This window comes from Mustela lutreola, chromosome 14 (genome assembly GCF_030435805.1).
Source record: "Mustela lutreola isolate mMusLut2 chromosome 14, mMusLut2.pri, whole genome shotgun sequence".
Lineage (NCBI taxonomy): Eukaryota > Metazoa > Chordata > Mammalia > Carnivora > Mustelidae > Mustela > Mustela lutreola.
The window spans coordinates 68,400,079-68,418,960 of NC_081303.1; positions in this window are offsets into that span (position 1 = coordinate 68,400,079).

An 18,882-nucleotide genomic window follows, 5' to 3' on the forward strand; every position below is an offset into this window, starting at 1 on the left:
TAATACCCACCACTAGGGTCACCCATACCTTGACCCCCCCTTCCCTCCAAAACCCTCAGTTTGTTTCTCAGAGTCCACAGTCTCTCATGGTTTGTCTCCCCCTCCAGTTTCCCCCGTCTCACTTCTCTGCTCCACCTCCCAATGTCCTCCATATTATTCTTCTTGCTGCTAATTTTTTAAAAACTCATGTACCTTTTTCCCTTCCTTTACCTCTCTCTCTCTCTCTCTCTTTTATCATGAAAGTTCATACTACTCACAGTTGACCATTTTGGAACTTTCTTGGGCAAGCAGGATATTTAGAAAATTATTAAAAAATAAGAAATCTAAGATTGAGCTTGTGGCACCTTATTTCCTTCCCTAGAACCAAGAGATGCTACTATTTGCCTTCTTCTCTTGTAGGAGCTCTGTCCTTTAAAGAAGAGGACAGTACCAAATGCTTGACAAGTCACTGAATCCCATGAGCAGGAAATGGTCCATTTTTCTTCACAAAGGTGGAGACTCTGATTCCCATCAGTGTTTTATGTCATAGCAAGAGAAGCTGCTTTGTCTGGATTATAGCTTAAAATCTACGGCAGTTTCGTAGGATGCCTGCTGATTTACATAAATGAATGAGGTGCGTATTTGGAGTCACAATTTTCTCACCTAGACCATTTAGGTACTTATTAATCAAAGTGAGATTCCAAGTCATTGTTTCATTCATTTATGTACAAACAATAAGCATCGTGTGAAACCTTTTAGGACCTGAACTTTTATAAAATAAGGATAAAATTAGGATACAGTTCATAGAAAAGGGTCCCTCATTCAATAATGGGAAGAATATATATTTACATAGCTGTTCCCTACTTAAAGCTTTGGAGTCACAATGAGCTGCTCATTTCCTTCTAAGCTGATCTTCAGTTTTTTTTCATTAAATGGGAATGATCATATCCAAGTTTGTCATTTCTCTCTTAGAATGAGTTATGATCAGGATTCTGAATTCCTAAATCTTGTTCTATATATCATCAACAAAATTTGAAATAGAGAGGTTTGTCTAGCTTAATAGTGTTCTTCATGGCTGACTAATATTTTAGCATCAAATTCATGGATAATCAGTCTGGAAACTTGTTTTCCTGCTCTCCTAATAATGAAAGTTAGAGAAAGGCCTGACTAGTTTGCTCTGTTCCCTCTGCTCTTCCCAGTGCCGCAGGGTAGCTCCAACTAGGTAGCTCTCCATAGCCACCTTACCAAATCTGCTGTGAGAGAAGAAAAGAGATAAAAGGGGAAAATCAATAGAGAGTGTTTGACAGCTCAGTTCCACTTATAATCCCGATTCCTTCCGCTATGATTTCTAGGTCTCAGACTGCAGCTCCTCTGGTTGTGCAACGGGAAATGTTTGGCATACAGAGACTGGAACTAAGTAGCTACCCAATCAACAGTGGCTGTATTTATGTCACTGCTATTAATATTTATTAACTGGGTCACGGACAATGGGAACTCTAGTAAATAGGTCCTTCTCGACTAAAAGCCCAACATGCCAGACCACAGGCATTTTTCTTTATACAGAAGGGGCTTGGAAGTTCCACCTGGCTTTGGTTAAGCTGTCATTGATCTCTTAAACAATATGAATGGATGATCTGAGCTCTGGTGTTGCTAGATGGAGACAGTTTGAGAGGACTGGGTTCTGAGCAGCCTCCCCTTCCCCCACATATGTATAAAAAGTAGAATCTTGGAACCTGGAGGCTGAATGTATCTTCTTTTTCTTAAAGATTTTATTTATCTATTTATTTGAGAGAGAGCGAGCACGCAAGCCTGGGGAACAGCAGGCAGAGAGAGAGGAGGAAGCAGGCTCCCTGCTGAGCAGGAGCCCAATGTGGGGCTCGATCCCAGGACCCTGGGATCATGACCTCAGCTGAAGACAGACACTTAACCGACTAATCTCCCCAGGTGCCCATGAATGTGTCTTATTTACACACAGTTTTACCCCAGAGTGATGCTGCCCTGGACCCTGGGGGTTAATGCTTCTTCCCTAAGGGTGACATTTAGCCAGAAGTGGAAAGTAGGGGTTTGGAGACACATTAGGCCTCACGTTAATTGGTGTCTGAATCCAAGCCTCACATGCCAGTCTCTTAGGAGAGTCTCACCAGAACTGGAGTGTGGATGTTCACTTGTCCTCTTCACCCGACTTGATGGGAACACTCACCTACCAGGAGTCCTAAAAATGCTGTTGGGAGCAGGGCACTGTGCCTTTGTGTCAATGGCAGCACTCTCAGTGACCTTGCACTTGCACCTTTTCAAGGTCATAGGGATGCCTTCTCCTATTAACAGGGCAAAGAGTGCTGAACTTGATGGCAGTGCCCCCCAGGAGTAACACGGACCAGCTGCCGCTGCCAGGGTGAATCTGTGGGATTCAAAGCCACCGACGGCACTGTTCCCAAGCCACCTGGCCCTGCCCCAGTTGCAGCCCAACACAGATCAGCTCCAGGCACCTGAGCCGAACGGCTGTCTACTGGGGACAGACTGAGAGGTCTGGGCTGGTGCAGACAGCAGCTGTGCCGGGAAGGATTAAGGTCCCCATGTGGGAAAGGGTCCAGGAGGGAGGTGTTTCCAGGCTGAGGTTGTCGATCAGGCGTCCTATAATAAACCGACCTGTGAGCCGTCCCAGACAGCTCCGGGATCCTTCCACAGAATGAGGCAATAAATACATCGCTGCACCACGAAATGGCCTCTGGGTGGCTATAGAACACTTAATTATTGATTAATCTTCATTAATTAATGAATCTGAACATGAGTGCTACTAAACAGGAAAATGAAGAGCCAGTGTTCCACGAGAGAAGAGAGGGGAGGCCTCACTGTGTCCCTAAGGTAGGGATGACTGCTCAGGGGGTGGACTGCTGCCTGAGGAGAGGTCAGAAGAGCCCTATTGTAGGTGCTACTGCTGGGGTGGACAGTGATTCCTGGGGGGCCAAGACTGGGTGCAATCCTCTAGGAGAGCGGAGGAGGAAGAGCCAGAGAGTAAGTGGGAAAATAACCAGAGAAACAGCAATTCAGCTCAACATTTATTTACCACCTACTACTTGCCAGGAATTGAGGTGTCAAAGATGAAGAAGAAACAGTCCTGCCTTTTTGTCATTCACAGTTTAGTAGAAAAATGGAAGATTTCAAATCAATGTCCAACGTATTTATACTCAGCATTGCCTGGGAAGTTCTAGAAGGGTAGGCTAGGAGCAGAGGGTACCAAGCAATGACCTGAATTGAGCATGTGTACCATTAAGTTTAAAGAGGCCAGAAGATGTAATAATAATATTAGTTCAGTACCTTCCTTGATTTCGGGGCAACAAGTGAATTACTTGTGAATGCAGTCTCCTCCTTTTCTCTTGGGTGGTGCTGGCTTTACGGCCTGCCGCCTGTTGGCCTTGATGCAAACTGCCTGGTTGATGGCCTTTGGTTTCCTCATCTGTCTCATGAAGCAGGTTTCCTCACCTGCTCCTTATAGGGTCATCGTAAAGAGTGGACATGATTGTGTGGACGGTATAGAGACCCCGGACTTGTAGGAGTCATTTATCAATAATATAAGAATCATTCATAACTAGTAGAAATTCAAGTTATTATTCTGTTTGGCAGCACAAATCGCAATCCTTTCAACATGCAACTTCCCTGCTCAAAACCCTGCGATATTCATTTCTGACCCCCAGAAGGGATCCACGACATGAGGGGGACAGAGGTGTCTGCACCTACAGAGACACAGACAGATGTCTTGCTTCAGAGCAGCAGGCCTGCCTTCGGCCAGTGTGGGCTTGAACTCGACAGCGCCGTTGACTGGCTGTGTGATTTCAGGCAACTTACTTAACCTTCCTGGACAAACCCGCAGTTTCCGTATCTGTTCAATGAGGGTAAGGATAACGCCTACCTCCGAGGGCTGCGGTGAGGACGACCTATGATTTTGCTTGTAAAGCACAGTGTCTGGCATTGACAAATCTCAAATGTTAAGTGTGAAAATAACTTCAGAAGATTGTTATCAGAGAGGATCACAACTGAGTCCCACTGGGACAAAGTAACTGTATTACCCAACGGAAAAACACTCTCCTGCTCTCTCCCTCCATCATTCACTCCCACTTCTTACTGAGATCCTTGCACGCACCCTCACCACACACTTCTATTTATTATGCTGGGGTGAGCACTAGAGCATCGAGAGAGGCTTTTTTCTCACTTCCAAGCCGCAGTGGTCTAGGAAGGTGCTAGCCCTCAGAATCACAGCACAACTGGCCTCTGTGCACACTGTCATTACTCTGGAAGCAGAATTACAATGAGCCCTCTGAGGACATGGTTTCAAAAGGTTTAGCTTTTTTTGATAGAGGGTCTAGATGAACAAGACAGCTTGCCTGCCTCCAAGGAGTTTATAGTTTACATGAGAAGTGATGCCTTGCTAAGTAACTCAAATATCAGGCTGATTGTTTTAGAAGTTAGAACATTGGGGGCACCTGGGTGGCTCAGGGGGTTAAGGCCTCTGCCTTCAGCTCAGGTCATGATCCCAAGGTCCTGGGATCAAGCCCCGAATCAGTCTCTCTGCTCAGCGGGGAGCCTGCTCCCCCCCCCTCTCTCTCTGCCTCCCTTTCTGCCTATTTGTGATCTCTGTCAAATAAATAAATAAAATCTTTAAAAAAAAAAAAAGAAGTTAGAACATTGGTATAAGCAAACAGCAGCAGGAGTTTGGAAGAGAGGGGGAGAACCTACCTCTGGGTGATAAGGTGATTCTTTAAGGAGGAAGTGGCAGCTAAAGGATTTTTGAAGGATAAGTCAGATTTCAGCCAAGCGGGAAGGGGGGTGAGGTAATAATAAACTGAAGAAACAGTGCCTATATAAGCATAAAGGCATAAGGACATGGGGGATTATTCTAGAAATGCTATGTTAGTAATTTTTAATAAGTGATTTTTATAATCATGCAATTTCTTTGTTGGCTTGAATATGAGTTACAGTGTCAGTTCCTGGGACTCACGAAGAGATCCAATGTGTAAAAAACTCTTTTCAGGTCATGGGAGGTATGATGATAGAGATATTCTTCTGATTCTCTACAGGAAGCCATTTTGTAGAGGGACTGGAATTTGGGACTGGCCCTTGAGAAAGATGGCTTTACAGAATTGCGGAGAAAGAATTTTATTAACATATCACTGAGATTCCTTAGCATGTAAGCTGGGATAGATACCAAGCAAACAAAAATTTAAAAAAAAAAAAAAAAGGAAGAAAGAAAAGAAAAGAAAGGTAAGAGGAAAAACAAAATCTCAATCCAATGAAATGCTTCTTCTGTCCCCATGGACAAGGTGGGAAGTCCTTTGGGAACAATAGTCAGGTGAAAGGCAGGATGAGCTGGGGGCAGGGCTGTCTCCCAGGTTGTAGGTTTTCTCCCCCAAGAAGGGAAATCATACCATACAGCCTCCCCTGTATCCCAAATCCTCCCCATTCCCAGACCACTGAATGCCTGCAGGAAAAGAAATAAAAAGCCAGGTAGAGTTCAAATCAGAAAAAAAATGGAAACCAGATTCTTTGAGGGAAAAACAGAATCAGTGACACAGCTAGAGAAACCTGGAAAGCAGAAATGCTAAATGCGAGTGAACAAGACTCTTGCAGAAGGAAATTAGATATGAGCTGCCAGGTGATACAGCAGCTGAAAGGTCAGTGCTATTTTGGGCTGAATATGAAGAGGCTTCAGGCATCTGAGGACAAAAAAAATATGTACAAACTAGAGAGGGTTCAGAGAAAGGCAATGCGTTGATTAAAAAGATGGCTGTTGGCTTTGTGGTGAGAGATTAAAGGCATGAGGTAGGCAGGAGTAGCCAGGGAGCTTGGTGCCAGTTGTATATTAATAGCACTTTGTGGTAACAAACACACTCAACACCATGTTTATTTCTTATCTCTCACACAGTTGTTCTCTACTTGTAAAATGTGTTCATTCATCCAACCGTCATTTATTGACCACCTGCTTTGCACCATTTATTGTGCTGGTGAGTCAAAGTTAAATAAGATACTGCCTCAGTCCTTGAAAAACTCACTGGCCAACAGAGACAAGGACAAACAGGAAGAGGAATGCCATAGGGTAAGTACTCAACAGGTACCATGAACTCAAAGAAAATGATTTCTGTGCTATAACAGAGCAGCAAAATCTTAAAGAATAGGCAGTATTTTAGCTGGATGTTGCAGAATGAATAAGTTTCCTTGAAGTGGAATGGGTGGGTGGGGATGGGAGTACATTCCAAGTAGAGGAAACAGAGTGATTAAATACACTGATTAGGGAGCATGGTCCCATGACACTAAGGTCCAGAGCATGTGGACAGAACAGAGAAGGGAGTTGTAGAAAACAGATCACAAAAGGAAGGCGTCATATTACAGTATTGTTGGAAAATGCTGCTTGACGTGAGCCTCACCAATAAATATCCTTGAAGGTCACAGTAAAGCTCTGTGCTTGACATGGTCAGAAATATAAAGGTGGGCATAATGTAGTCTCTGACCTGAAGGAGCCTATCAATCAATCAATAAACACTTGTTGAAGTCTTTTTTTTTTTTTAATTTTATTTATTTATTTGACAGAGATCACAAGTAGGCAGAGAGGCAGGCAGAGAGAGAGCAGAAAGCCCAATGTGGGGCTCAATCCCAGGACCCTGAGTTCATGAGCTGAGCCAAAGGCAGAAACTTAACCCACTGAGCCACCAAGGCACCCACTTGTTGAAATCTTAACATGTCCTAGGTGCTAAGTTGGGGATTTGTCTCAAACAAGGCAAGCCTCCAAAAACCTTTCAATTGAGATGATGGCAGTGGATAATTATATAAATTATTAAAAATTTTTAGATGCATAGAGTAGCAGCCCACAGAACTACAACATGGCAGTAGTGGGGAGGGAGGAAGGTATAGGGTAAGTTTTTTTTCCAAGTATCTATTAGGGTAAAATCAAACCTCCCTGAATTATAGTTGTTAAAAATAACACCAGAGTTTATCATGATAACTCATGATTCTTGGTTTGACTGGGTTCAGCTGGGCAGTTCTCGTGTGTAGTTGCTGGTAGATGGCACTGGAGCTGGAATCATCTGCAGGCTCAACTGGGCTAGACATCCAGAATGCTCCTTTATTTCCAGGTGTGGTGCCTCTGTCTGGGTGGCTGGCACTGGTAGGTGTTACCCAGGCCTCTGTCTCTCTCCACATGGCATCTCCACATGTCCATTTGCACTTCCTCATTAATAGTAGTCTCAGACATCTCACACAGTATTTGTTGTCCCCAGAACATGTGCTCCCAGAATGTTTCCAGAGGCTAAGGGAGAACCTGCCAGGCTTCTCAAGACCCAGCCTTGGGAGTCATGCAGTATCACTTCCAACACATACTATGGGTCAAAATGCAAGTCCTGGGATGACTGTTCAGGGCCTGAACCTAACAGGCATTGGACACTGGAATCCCATCTTTGAAGACAAGCTATCATGGCTCTGAATACAGGAAGGATTACAAGGGAGGGGATGGTCGTTGTGGGAAGACTCTAGAGAAGATACTTCACTGAGGAGGTGAAACTTAAGTTGGGCCATGGAGAAACTGTGGGTTCCACCTAAGGATAGAGAGAGCCTGCATGGTAAAATGAGCATATATTCTGAAGAGGAACTGGATTTGAATCTTGTTTCTATCAACCATGCATCTCTGGGGGCAATTCTCACAGAGTAGTTGCAGAGAATATTCATAATGTGCCCCCAAAAGCCTGTACCTTAGCCAGAACTTATTTTTAAAAAGAGTTATTATTTTTAATCACAAAAGAGGGTATTCGAGACCAGGTAAAAATGAAAGACACCAGGAATACCAAGAACAGAATGAGTGACCTACAACATTATGGTAATGATATTCAGAATGAATTAGAGGGGAAAATTTATAGCAAGAGCCCATGTTTCACATGTTTGGCATTTGTCACAAGTTGTACTGCCTGAAATGTATATGTGGATAATAATCTGGCCAGATCCCACCATGGTATGATTAGAGAGCAAAGAAAGACTCTCTTATTCCAAAATGTCATCTTTTCTAATATGCCCAAGAGTCTTCTACTCCATCATCATTCTTCTCATTTAAGATATCTAGTCCCCTGGGATCTCCTATCACAATGGAAATACTCTGGAAGAGGTAATACATTAAGATATCATCAATTACTAACAATGTGTTATACCCTTGAGATTACTTTTCAACCTTAATAGTCAAAATATTCTAGGTTACGCAGTGCTAAAAATATTCCCACAGTCTTAGTTCCTTTTAGTACAGCTAAACTTACTCACACAAAGTCCTCAACATGTCCAGGCAACTGTCCAGGGCAGCTGTCCTCCATGTGTTGGCTCACACTACTGGCTGTGTGGGTCTATGGCACCTCCATATCTACTTGTACCCAGTGAATGCCACGGCAGGAGAAGAGAGGAGAGTCATGCATTGGTGATTGCATGCATCACAGCTATTCCCAATGCACTAGCCAAAGCAAATCGCATGGCCACAACTAGCATCAATGGAGGAGGAAACGATAACCACTCATATTCCCAGAAGAGGAACAGGGTATCAGTTAAGTGTAATATGCATGGAGCATTGATCAAAAAGGAAATTCATGGAAGAAAGAAATTAGGCATCAAGGAAAAGATTTGGGTAGTGAAGTGGAGTGGAACTCCTAGGTGCAGAGTAGGAGGCAGGTGTGATGAGTCATCACCATGGGTTCTAGGCTACGTAAGTACACAGGGTGGCACTAAGCTCCCAGAAGAAGACAAGGCATCAAAAATAGAGAAAGAGTTTCCCATAAAGGAGGAAGAGGAGCACATGCCTCAGCACCAGTCTTGGCCCCCCTACATTTAAACATCAAGTCATTTGTCAACACTAAGTGGTGATGTTCAGCATCCTTAGAAAGCCAACATCGAATAGTAATCCTCCACCAATGGTTAACAAACGGAGAAGACATTCAGTGTCAGCCAACAAAGGAACAGAAATGAAATAGCAGAAAGTGGGCCAGAGTTGGGAGGTTGAAAAAAGAGACAGAAGGTCATGTCTGAGTATCAGGAGACAACATAATGAGAAACTGAAAAAGCAGGGATAATTGGAAACTGCTTTGAACTGATTTTAGTTTGGAGTTCTGAGGTGAAAGAGGGCGGGCTGATGCTTCTCAGGGGAAATAAAAAATTCTCTTTGGGGATGTAACATCAAGGAAGAGCCTAACAGTCCTAGTGGGGATCTACCATGCTTGTAATAGAAATATCCTGACTATGGGAGATGGTCATGTCCCTCATCTCAGGGCTGCAGCTCCACTCTGTACCTGAACCCTGAGGGAGCTCTGAGGGCTGGTCTCTGCCTCGCTGATGTGTTGCCCACCATCATTCATCTTCCAGCAACAATGGATAGTGAGATGAGAGTAGATGCATAGCTGGTCACTCTTTTGTTTTAACTTTTTATTTCGGGAAAGTTTTAGGTTCACAGAAAACTTGAGAAGAGTATACCCCACTCACAGTTTCCCTATCATTTTCATCTTACAATAGTGCAATGCATTTGCCTCAATTAATGAATCATCCATTAATTACATGACTATTAACTAATGGATGACAGTTTTTAAAAAACAGAATCTGTGTACGATTTAGAAATTGGATATGGGCTCTGTATATATTTGTAAGGGCATACAAGGGGTTATGAATCAGTTCCGTTTTGCATATAAAGAGGGCATTTCAGCAACCTTCTCTTTGGTAGACAGACAACAACAAAATCACTTACAGAAAGGGTCTCTGGGGCCAGAGTGGGTATTATTTCAATCCTGCAGTAAAGATCAAGCTCAGGGAGGTGGGATGACACTAAGAAGACAATCAGAAGACTGAGTCTATGATATCACAAGGAAGAAAGGAAGGAAGGAAGGGAGAGAAGGAGACTGGGAAAAGAGGGAATGAGAGAAGGTGGAAGGAAGGAAGGAAGGAGTGAACCTAGTCACCATCAAGGACTATGTCAGAAGGACTATGTCAGACTGTCTCATCTCTTCTCAGCTGCTGGTTCTGGAGAACTTCAGCCTATAGTTCCTTGGCCTTCATGAGCTTAGCCATGAATTCACTAGCTTGTTCCCGAAGGTGGCATTTCCAATGACTCATGTACCTGATAGTTTCAGGAGACTCTCTGGGCACTTGTGGATCTTCTAGGCTTTAGCTTTCTTCACAAATAGCCAAGACCTTGCCCTGCTGATTTACTTCTTTGGCTCTCCCCTGAAACCTCACTCTGCTGGACTTATGATGTAATGGGCTTTTCCAGATGTCTCACCAAAGAGTCAGACTTTGTCCCGACCTTGAAATAGTACACCTAAGCAGTAGTATACTATTTCAAGCCAGAGAGGCAATTCTATTATTTTCCTGACTATGGATATTATTGGTTCCAAATATACCTACTGCGGTATCTTACCTATTCCTTGGATAGCCACAACAGCTGAGCTCAGACCTAAGGTCACTATATCCATTTGGGTGCTATCATCTAAGTTGCTGACAGCCTTCCCATGTGTACCAAACTGACTATTGTTGGAAAGTCTACTGTCTCAACACAAGTATCTAGCACCATGGGGTTGACCTGAGTAGATTTTGTGTGCGCGCGTGTGTGTGCGTGGTGTGAGTGGGCAGGTGTTTCTTCCTAGAGTACATAAAAAGCCCTCAAGAAATGCTTTATTAATTGGTTAGGGAAGGTCATCAATGGGGAGAGACTGTGAGGCGATAGAGAGAGTTTCGGGAGGAGAGAAAGAACACAGTCCAAAAGAACCAGTGTCAGCATAATCTCAAGCCCCTCCCCATGCCCCTCCCCGATTCCTGGGAGATTATCAGACAGAGAGTAAAAGAGACACAGAACAATCACTGGCTTGGAAGAAGTGAAGAGGACGGTCTAACTTTTCCATCTGTTCCAAGCAGCCAAATCACTGTTCTAAAACATTAGATTCACCTGTCCTCAAATTCTGTCTGCACCTAGATTTGGACACAAACTACAAGCTCACTAGCTGTAAACTTTCATCTTTGATTTCCAGTTTTTAGTCAGGCTCAAGGTTTCTATTTCATTAGTGGAAAAATATGAGAGCCCTCCAGTGGCCAAAAATAAAACCTATAAATTTATACCACCTCTAAGTAAAGCCTCTTTAGCCTTGTGGTGAAAAAAAAAAAAAAAAAGTTGTTTCTGTATTTGTATTTCAAAAGCAGAGAATTCAGTGTCAGATAAGGTGGAACTTTTATTATCACTCCATTGACTCTTAAATAACTTAAGTAATTCTTATAATAGCCAGAAAGAGGCATAGCATTGGAAACAGAATCAGTGAAACCTTACAATACACAAGAAAAAAAGCCTCTTGGTATATTTCCTTAAATGGAGATTTGTTATGTAAAAATAAAGCAACAACAGAGAAGAGTTATCATTCATCATGGTCCAGTTAAACAACTTATGTTCAGAGGAACCTGGACTCTTCTCTTTGAAGATATAAATCTGTAGTGTGAGGAACTGTTCCTAGATTCCTAATAGGGATTTATATAGATATATGGCTGGACTGCCCCCCCCACTATGGTTTATCTATGCTGTACAGTTTCTCTTATCCATGCTAATGGAGGGGATCAGTAGTGCAGATAATTGAAAGGTTGTGTGCCAACAAACTGCTTTGTGGTTGCTGCCAAAAACTCCCCAGTGTTGCATGGTTAATGAAAAGTCAAGCAATGGCAGCGTTTTCATTACATAAGAGCCCCGTATAATAATAATAGCTATTATTTATTGAACCCTCACTATGTGCCAAATTAAGTGCTTTACATCCAATTATCTTATTTTATCCTCACCTACAACCCTATGAAATTGGTATATATATTTTTTTTATGGACGAGGAAATGGAGTCTCAGTGGGTCAAGTAACTTCCAATGGTCATTCTACCCGTTTAAGCAGTGAAGCTGTTTCTTTTCTTTTCTTTTTTTTTTTTTTTTAAGATTTTATTTATTTATGTGACAGACAGAGATCACAAGTAGGTAGAGAGGCAGGCAGAGAGAGAGGAGGAAGCAGCCTCCCCGCTGGGCAGAGAGCCCGATGCAGGGCTCCATCCCAGGACCCTGGGATCATGACCTGAGCCAAAGGCAGAGGCTTTAACCCACTGAGCCACCCAGGCGCCCCAGTGAAGCTGTTTCTTTCTTTCTTTCTTTCTTTCTTTCTTTCTTTCTTTCTTTCTTTCTTTTTTTTTTTAAAGATTTTATTTATTTATTTGACAGAGAGAAATTACAAGTACACTGAGAGGCAGGCAGAGAGAGAGGGAAGGAAGCAGGCTCCCTGCTGAGCAGAGAGCCCGATGCGGGACTCGATCCCAGGACCCTGAGATCATGACCTGAGCCAAAGGCAGCGGCTTAACCCACTGAGCCACCCAGGCGCCCATGAAGCTGTTTCTTAAACCAAGGTTTTCATTAAGTCAAAGCCCATCTACACAGCCGTTTTGTCATCTCACCTGCAAATACCAAAATGGACCAACCCATGCTTGGGGTAAATACTCTGAAAATGTGGGATTTTGAAAATGGATTCAGAACATAGTTCTGCCCTTCATAAAGGACTACTTCCAAGATAGAAATTATTATTCATAGACTTTCCGAATATGAGTTACTCCTTAAAATCTAATTAACATCAGGATGAAAGAAATGTATCCACATGCAATGGATACATTTTCATCTTTATCTTACTGAGATTCTCTGTAGAATCTGGCTTAGTTATCACCCTCTTCTTGAAAATCTTTCTTATTTCAGGTTTGGTACCTCATTCAACCCTGGTTCTTCTTTAAACCTGATTCCAATTTCTTTCATTGTGGTCTCTTCCTGTGCTCATCCCTGAAATATTGGTGTTCTCGATGGTGTTTCCCTTTGCCCTCTTCTTGGCTTGCTTTGAGTGTTCCTGCTGTCATCTCAACCAGGACCCAGATGGCAATAGTTTGCTAGGCTTAATATTCAGCCCTGATCCCACTCCCAAGCTCCACATTTCCAACTGCCAACAAGTTATTTCCATTTGAATATCCTATGGGCATCTCAAACTCAAACAACTTTGAGTATATTCTTTACATTGTTAAGAAAATTATATTATTACTTAGCAAAATGCTTTTCTATGTGATTTGCATTACTATTAGCATCAGCATGAATAAGCAAATAAGTGATAGATGAAAAAAAGTATAAAGCTCAAACTTCTTAGCCAAGAGTGCAGTGATTGCCTGATCTAGTTTTTTTCTGTCTTTTTTTCTACCTTCAATTTCTTCCATTCTGACACCATTCCCATCTACCCTCAGATACCTGAAGCTTGTTCTTTAATCTTCAACACCTAAGGGTAGATAAGATTTTGATTCCATGCCTGTTTCAATGCATACTGTTTTGTTCATTTTCTCTTTATCTTGTGAACTTTGACTTAACTTATAAAATTCATTCCATATGTTTTCTTTTTGCCCAGGTCTTCCAGGAAAAGTGAATAGTACTTTTATCTGTGATCCTGTAGTGCCTTGTACTTGTTGTTAATATGGAATTTGTATTTTAATGCAGAAATTGATCAGAGTATCTGTCCTCAACCTTATGAGCCATTTGAAGAGAACCATTTTGAAGAGAACCAAGATTTACACTTCTTCTCACTTTTATTATCAGAGTTCCTTTGTACACACAGGTATGTTGAAAGAGTAAATGATCCATAACCTCTATCTTAGGCATATTCTGGTATAGACAGTGTTTAGAGCAATAGAACTAACTAATTTAATTTCACCCAGATGTTCCATCAGGAAGGGGAAAAAAACTTCAGAAATTAATGCCACTCCATATTGCCTAGTAATACCAGGAGAATGCAAAAGGGGGTTTCATAAGTAAGCTCTGACAAGAGAGGGAGAAATAGAGGGGTGAGTGAGGAACTAAGACATCAGTCAGGACAAATAATTAAAGCTTCAGTGAGAAGGAGATCGGCCCAAAAGACGAGAATCTCACCTTCTTCCCCGCTGATCCAAACCACTCTTTGTTTCTAGCAGGACAGCACTATTTTCTTCGCCCCTCTCTGTGACCTGCCCTCCATCCAGGGGACCCGGGGATCTTCCCTTTTCCTTCCCTGTCTTTGTCTTTGTAGGTGTGTTGTTTCCCTTGCATTCAGACACCTTCACATAGGCTCAGGTACAGAGACAGCCAGGAAAAGCGGAATAGCACGAGCAAAAGTAGGAAACCAGTTCAGGTCAAGTGCAAGTGGGGTGAGAACAGAGCTGGGGCACAGGGAAGTAGAACCTGGGGGTAGGTCCTCATCCAGGCACCTTGTCAAGTCAACAGAGGAGTTCAAGGACTTAATGGTCTTCAGCTTTCAGCATGTTCTTTGTAAACACCATTATCTTTGTAGCAGTCCCTGACTTCTTGTATGCTTACTGTACACTTTTTTTTTGTCTCAAAGCTTCTACTTATACATATTTTCTGATGTATCCATTTTACTCAGACTTGCTGTTTGCCTAGTTTGTCATGCTGTGTTCCTTCATGTCTCCCAGTTTCTACTCTCTCCTCCCAAAGTAGTGACTTTAACTCTATCAAACTAAATACCAAATTTTCACACTGAATATTTTATAATCCATAGTTTGCTAACCTGAAATGTATAAACAAGTTTTTTCTTATTTAAAGACTCTAACAGAGTTAATATTGCCTTAAGTATAATGCAAAAAACTGCAGAAAATAAAGTGATTTAAAATAAAATCCTTTTTGAGGGGCGCCTGGTGGCTCAGTTGGTTAAGTCTCCAGCTCTTGATTTCAGCTCAAGTCATGATCTCAGGGTCGTGATATGGTGCCCTACATGGGCTCCACGCCCAGCATGAGGCCTGTTTAAGATTCTCTCTCTCCCTCTCCTTTGGCCCGTCACTCGCACACATGCTCTCTCTCTCTCTAAAAAAGAAAAGATAAAATAAAACTTTTTAAAATTTTTATATTACATAGTTAAAATTATAATTTTATTTAAATCAAATTAATTAATTTAAAATGATATACGATTTAATGAGTAAACATTCAGATATAACTATACCAGAAAATGAAGTAGTGAGATGATTATATCTAAGCATGAACCAGGATAAAAGTAGTACTTACAAATGGGACTTATGCAAAGTGTCTCATACTGATGACTTAAATGTGAGCAACATTGTTGTAGATGATGTGCTTATTTTTTTTCCGATATGGTAAACAATTGTGGGTAAAGATATAAGTATAATAAAGTACAGTATTTCTTTGATTGAACCAGCAGGTATACTCCTAGAAAACACATTGTGTATTACCATTGTCCATTTATAAGGAAAATGGAGTTAAACTCTAGCCATAGAAAATTATAAAAATGTTTTCCTACCTACCTGGATGTCCTTCAGGATTTCCAAAATTTGGGAAGAATATGAGACAACTCCTTTTTTTTTTCTTTTTTCTCTTTCTTTCTTTTCTTTTTTTTTTTTTTTTTTTAGATTTATCTATTGATTTGCGAAAGAGAGAGCAGGGGTGAGGGGCAGGGGCAAAGGGAGAGGGAGAGATAATCTCAGACATAGTCCCTGTTCAACACAGAGCCTGACATGGGGCTCCATCTCCAGACCCTGAGATCAGGACCTGAGCTGAAATCAAGAGTCCAACGCTTAACCAACTGAGCCACACCTATTCGTCACCCCATTTATCTCTGAATTCAGCTGCAGCTGCTATAGAGAGTGCCACAAGAGCCTTGCCTCACTTTAAGCCAACAGCATCCTGATGAGGCACATTCCACATGTCCTTACTTTCTGCCACGTGGCTTCTCCTATGAAGTGAATGCCAGAAAAATCTTGTTCAGCCAGCACACATGCACAACCAGGAAGTGCAGGGGTGTTTCTATCTTCTGAGTAAACTGTCAACCTGTTGCAAGTGGAAAACACTGGACAAATTTTCCTGCTTCCCCCTTTGGGGGAGACAATTCTGGAAGACAATCTGAACCATTCTCATGAAGTCCTGCAGAAACAAGCTTTAGAGCCCTTGGGTTTTATTAATTCCTGTGGATACTTTAGAGGAAGAAAGCAACCTAGTTAGAGACTAAGGTTAAAACAAGAAGTGATAATTAAAGCAACCCTCATCTCCTCCATCCATAGGACTGAGCACCCAAAATCATGATCGGAATTTCATTGTAAGGATGTGATTGTAAGGGATACGAAGGGTACAGAATGTGCAGCGACAACAGGTCTCTTTCATCAGAGGCGAGAGGTTATAGGAAAGAAGGGGGCACCTAAAACTTGGAATGGGGACATCTGGATGAAAGAATGAATCCGAGAGTCTTGAAACTTTATGTACCCTATTTTTATTTGAAACCTCTGAACCAGCAAAAGTTCCCTGATTCTAGCTGGAGATCACCCTTCCTTTGTGAAGGAACCATGCAATACATTAAGGCAAAATGCTGCAAAAGATGTGGGTGACCATATTAAAATATGTCCTTACATAGTCTCATTGCCCCTAAATCCAAAACTAGGATCAGAGCTTAGTATACTCCAAATGAGAAGGTAGAGCCCATGTTCCAGGAGGAAATAGCTTACTCGACCGTAAGAATGGAAGTCCTTAAATCAATGACTTTAAACAGAAAGTTGATCTTAAAGGAGTCAGACTTGGTGAGAGAGCAAAATATATAGCTACATAAGCCCTGTAGTTATTTTCCAAATGCATAATTAAAATGTATATACTTAGCAGCTAGCTAAATGTTCACACTGTTTTTCTGGCCTGTGGAGTTCAGAAGCCATTATGGTAAAAAGAGCTAAGGGAAACTCCTGAAATGGAGTAAAACAGACATAATAGAGCATCCTTGCAAGAATTGGAAACGTAAGTGCTATTCTCAAGGACTTAAAGTCTGCAGAGTGTAGTCCTCATCCTGTCCCCATTTTAGTGCTCTGGTTGGATCTCTGCAAAAACTAGAGGAATTGTAATCAGAAGCAAGGAAGTATGAGCATTGCCTTAAGTTTCATCATTTGGTCAGCCCCAGGAGCAACTGCTATGTCAAATGTGGTATTTTTACTCCAGTGGAAACTTGATGCACTCCCATGAATCTCGCAAATGGGTTCTCCTCTATCTACCAAAAGCTGTTTGAATTTGCATAGAGACAACATATATACACATTTTTGTCATGTGCAAGCACTAGGTTAACCCTCCTGCTCTTTACCACAATGTAATATGCAGTGACCTTAACCATCTTGACATTCCTCAGAGCATCGGGTTAGTCTGCTATGATGATGTTCATTGGACCTTGTGGACAAAAAGTGACAAATATTCTAGTATCCATAGATATACATGCCAGACACACACGTGCCACAAGTGTGAGAGGTAAGTTCCAGAAAGTTTAAGGGCTTGTCACATCAGTAAAAATGTCAGGGATCTAAAAGCCTAAAATATGAATGAGCATCCTTTCCATGTACTTTGCACTTTGGGCCTCTTTGGAGTCAGGAGTAGCATATGCCATGCCTACGAATATTGCTTTGACCTAATTATTGAGTGATTCATGAAGCTGTCAGTTGAGAGGGAAGCATCCCACATCCTCAGGGTTCTGGAGCAGGGCCATGACTTCTGTAGCCAAGAATTGCTGTTCACATGCTCGATCACAGTGGTGAATGGACAATTTCAACAGCCGTGATCTAATGAGGGCAAGGCAAACTGTGAACCAAGACTACTTGAAAATGAAGACTTGGGTCATCCCACTAAGCAAGAAACTTGTAGCACCTGAAGTGTCAGGCAAGAGTGAGGGGAATCTAAAATGTGTGGTGGAAGAAAGACATTTTATCCATCAATTAAACTTCCTTGGACCAGCAATGAAATTATAGCTTGTTTCATCGAATTTTGCGTATTCAATCTCTTACAAAGGTTGCAGCCAGCCATTACCCTGAAGATGCATTGATAGATTGGGCTTTATGTAGGCATGAGCAGATCTGGACAATGCGACAGGAGGTCTGTGTCAGATGCTTCTGGGCTCCAGCTCACATCATCTCAGCACATGTGTGATTGCAGCCACACTACTGTCACCGGGCAGTTCCACAGAGACTTCAACTAAATTCCTACTGACAGTGCTTCCCTTCAAGAATGCACTGCATTCTTCTAGTTTCCCCAACACCTAGGACACTGGCAGGAACTTGCTTTGCCAGCATGCATCCCTTCTAGGAAGCTGGGAAGTGAATGCCCCCAAGGGAAATCCTGAAATGATGAGGAATGGGCACTGGTGGATAAGTAATTCCACCTTCCTTTCTTCAGCTAGATAATTCTGGAAGGCGTTGGTAAGTTTCTCAGGCGGCCCCAGTGGAATTAAGGCCTCACTGCTCACAATGGTGCCCTCAAAAATGTGACTTAAGATAGCTTATGTCCTTCCATGGCTCACTTTCCCTGTCCCTCATCTTATTCCTTGTAATCATAGCCTAAGTAAACTCCCTAAAAATAAACTTGGTCATGGGTATGTATTTGGGAGAACATAGGTAGAAACACGAACTTGAGTTGCTAACTCCTGGTTTGACGTGAAAGAAAGAAATGTTTATTTATGCCCTCATCATCTTGGCCAAAATACGTCAAACTAATACATCTTTATGTATATAGCTAATATTCTACTATGACTTCCATTCTAGTTCTTTCTTTCTTTTTTAAGATTTTATTTATTTATTTGAGAGACACAACATTAGCAGGGAGAAGGTGGCAGGAAAGAGGGAGAGGGAGAAGCAGACTCACTGACGAGCAAGGAGCCCAATACAGGGTTCAATCCCAGGACCCTGAGATCATGACCTGAGCCTAAGGCAGACATTTGACTGACTGAGCCCCCCAAGTACCCCATAGTTATTTCTGTCTTGGCATATCTTTTCAGTTTCAATTCATGCATCTAACTGTTCTCTTCGGCATTTTTTAGTTTAAATTCCAGAAAGACTTTGATTGATT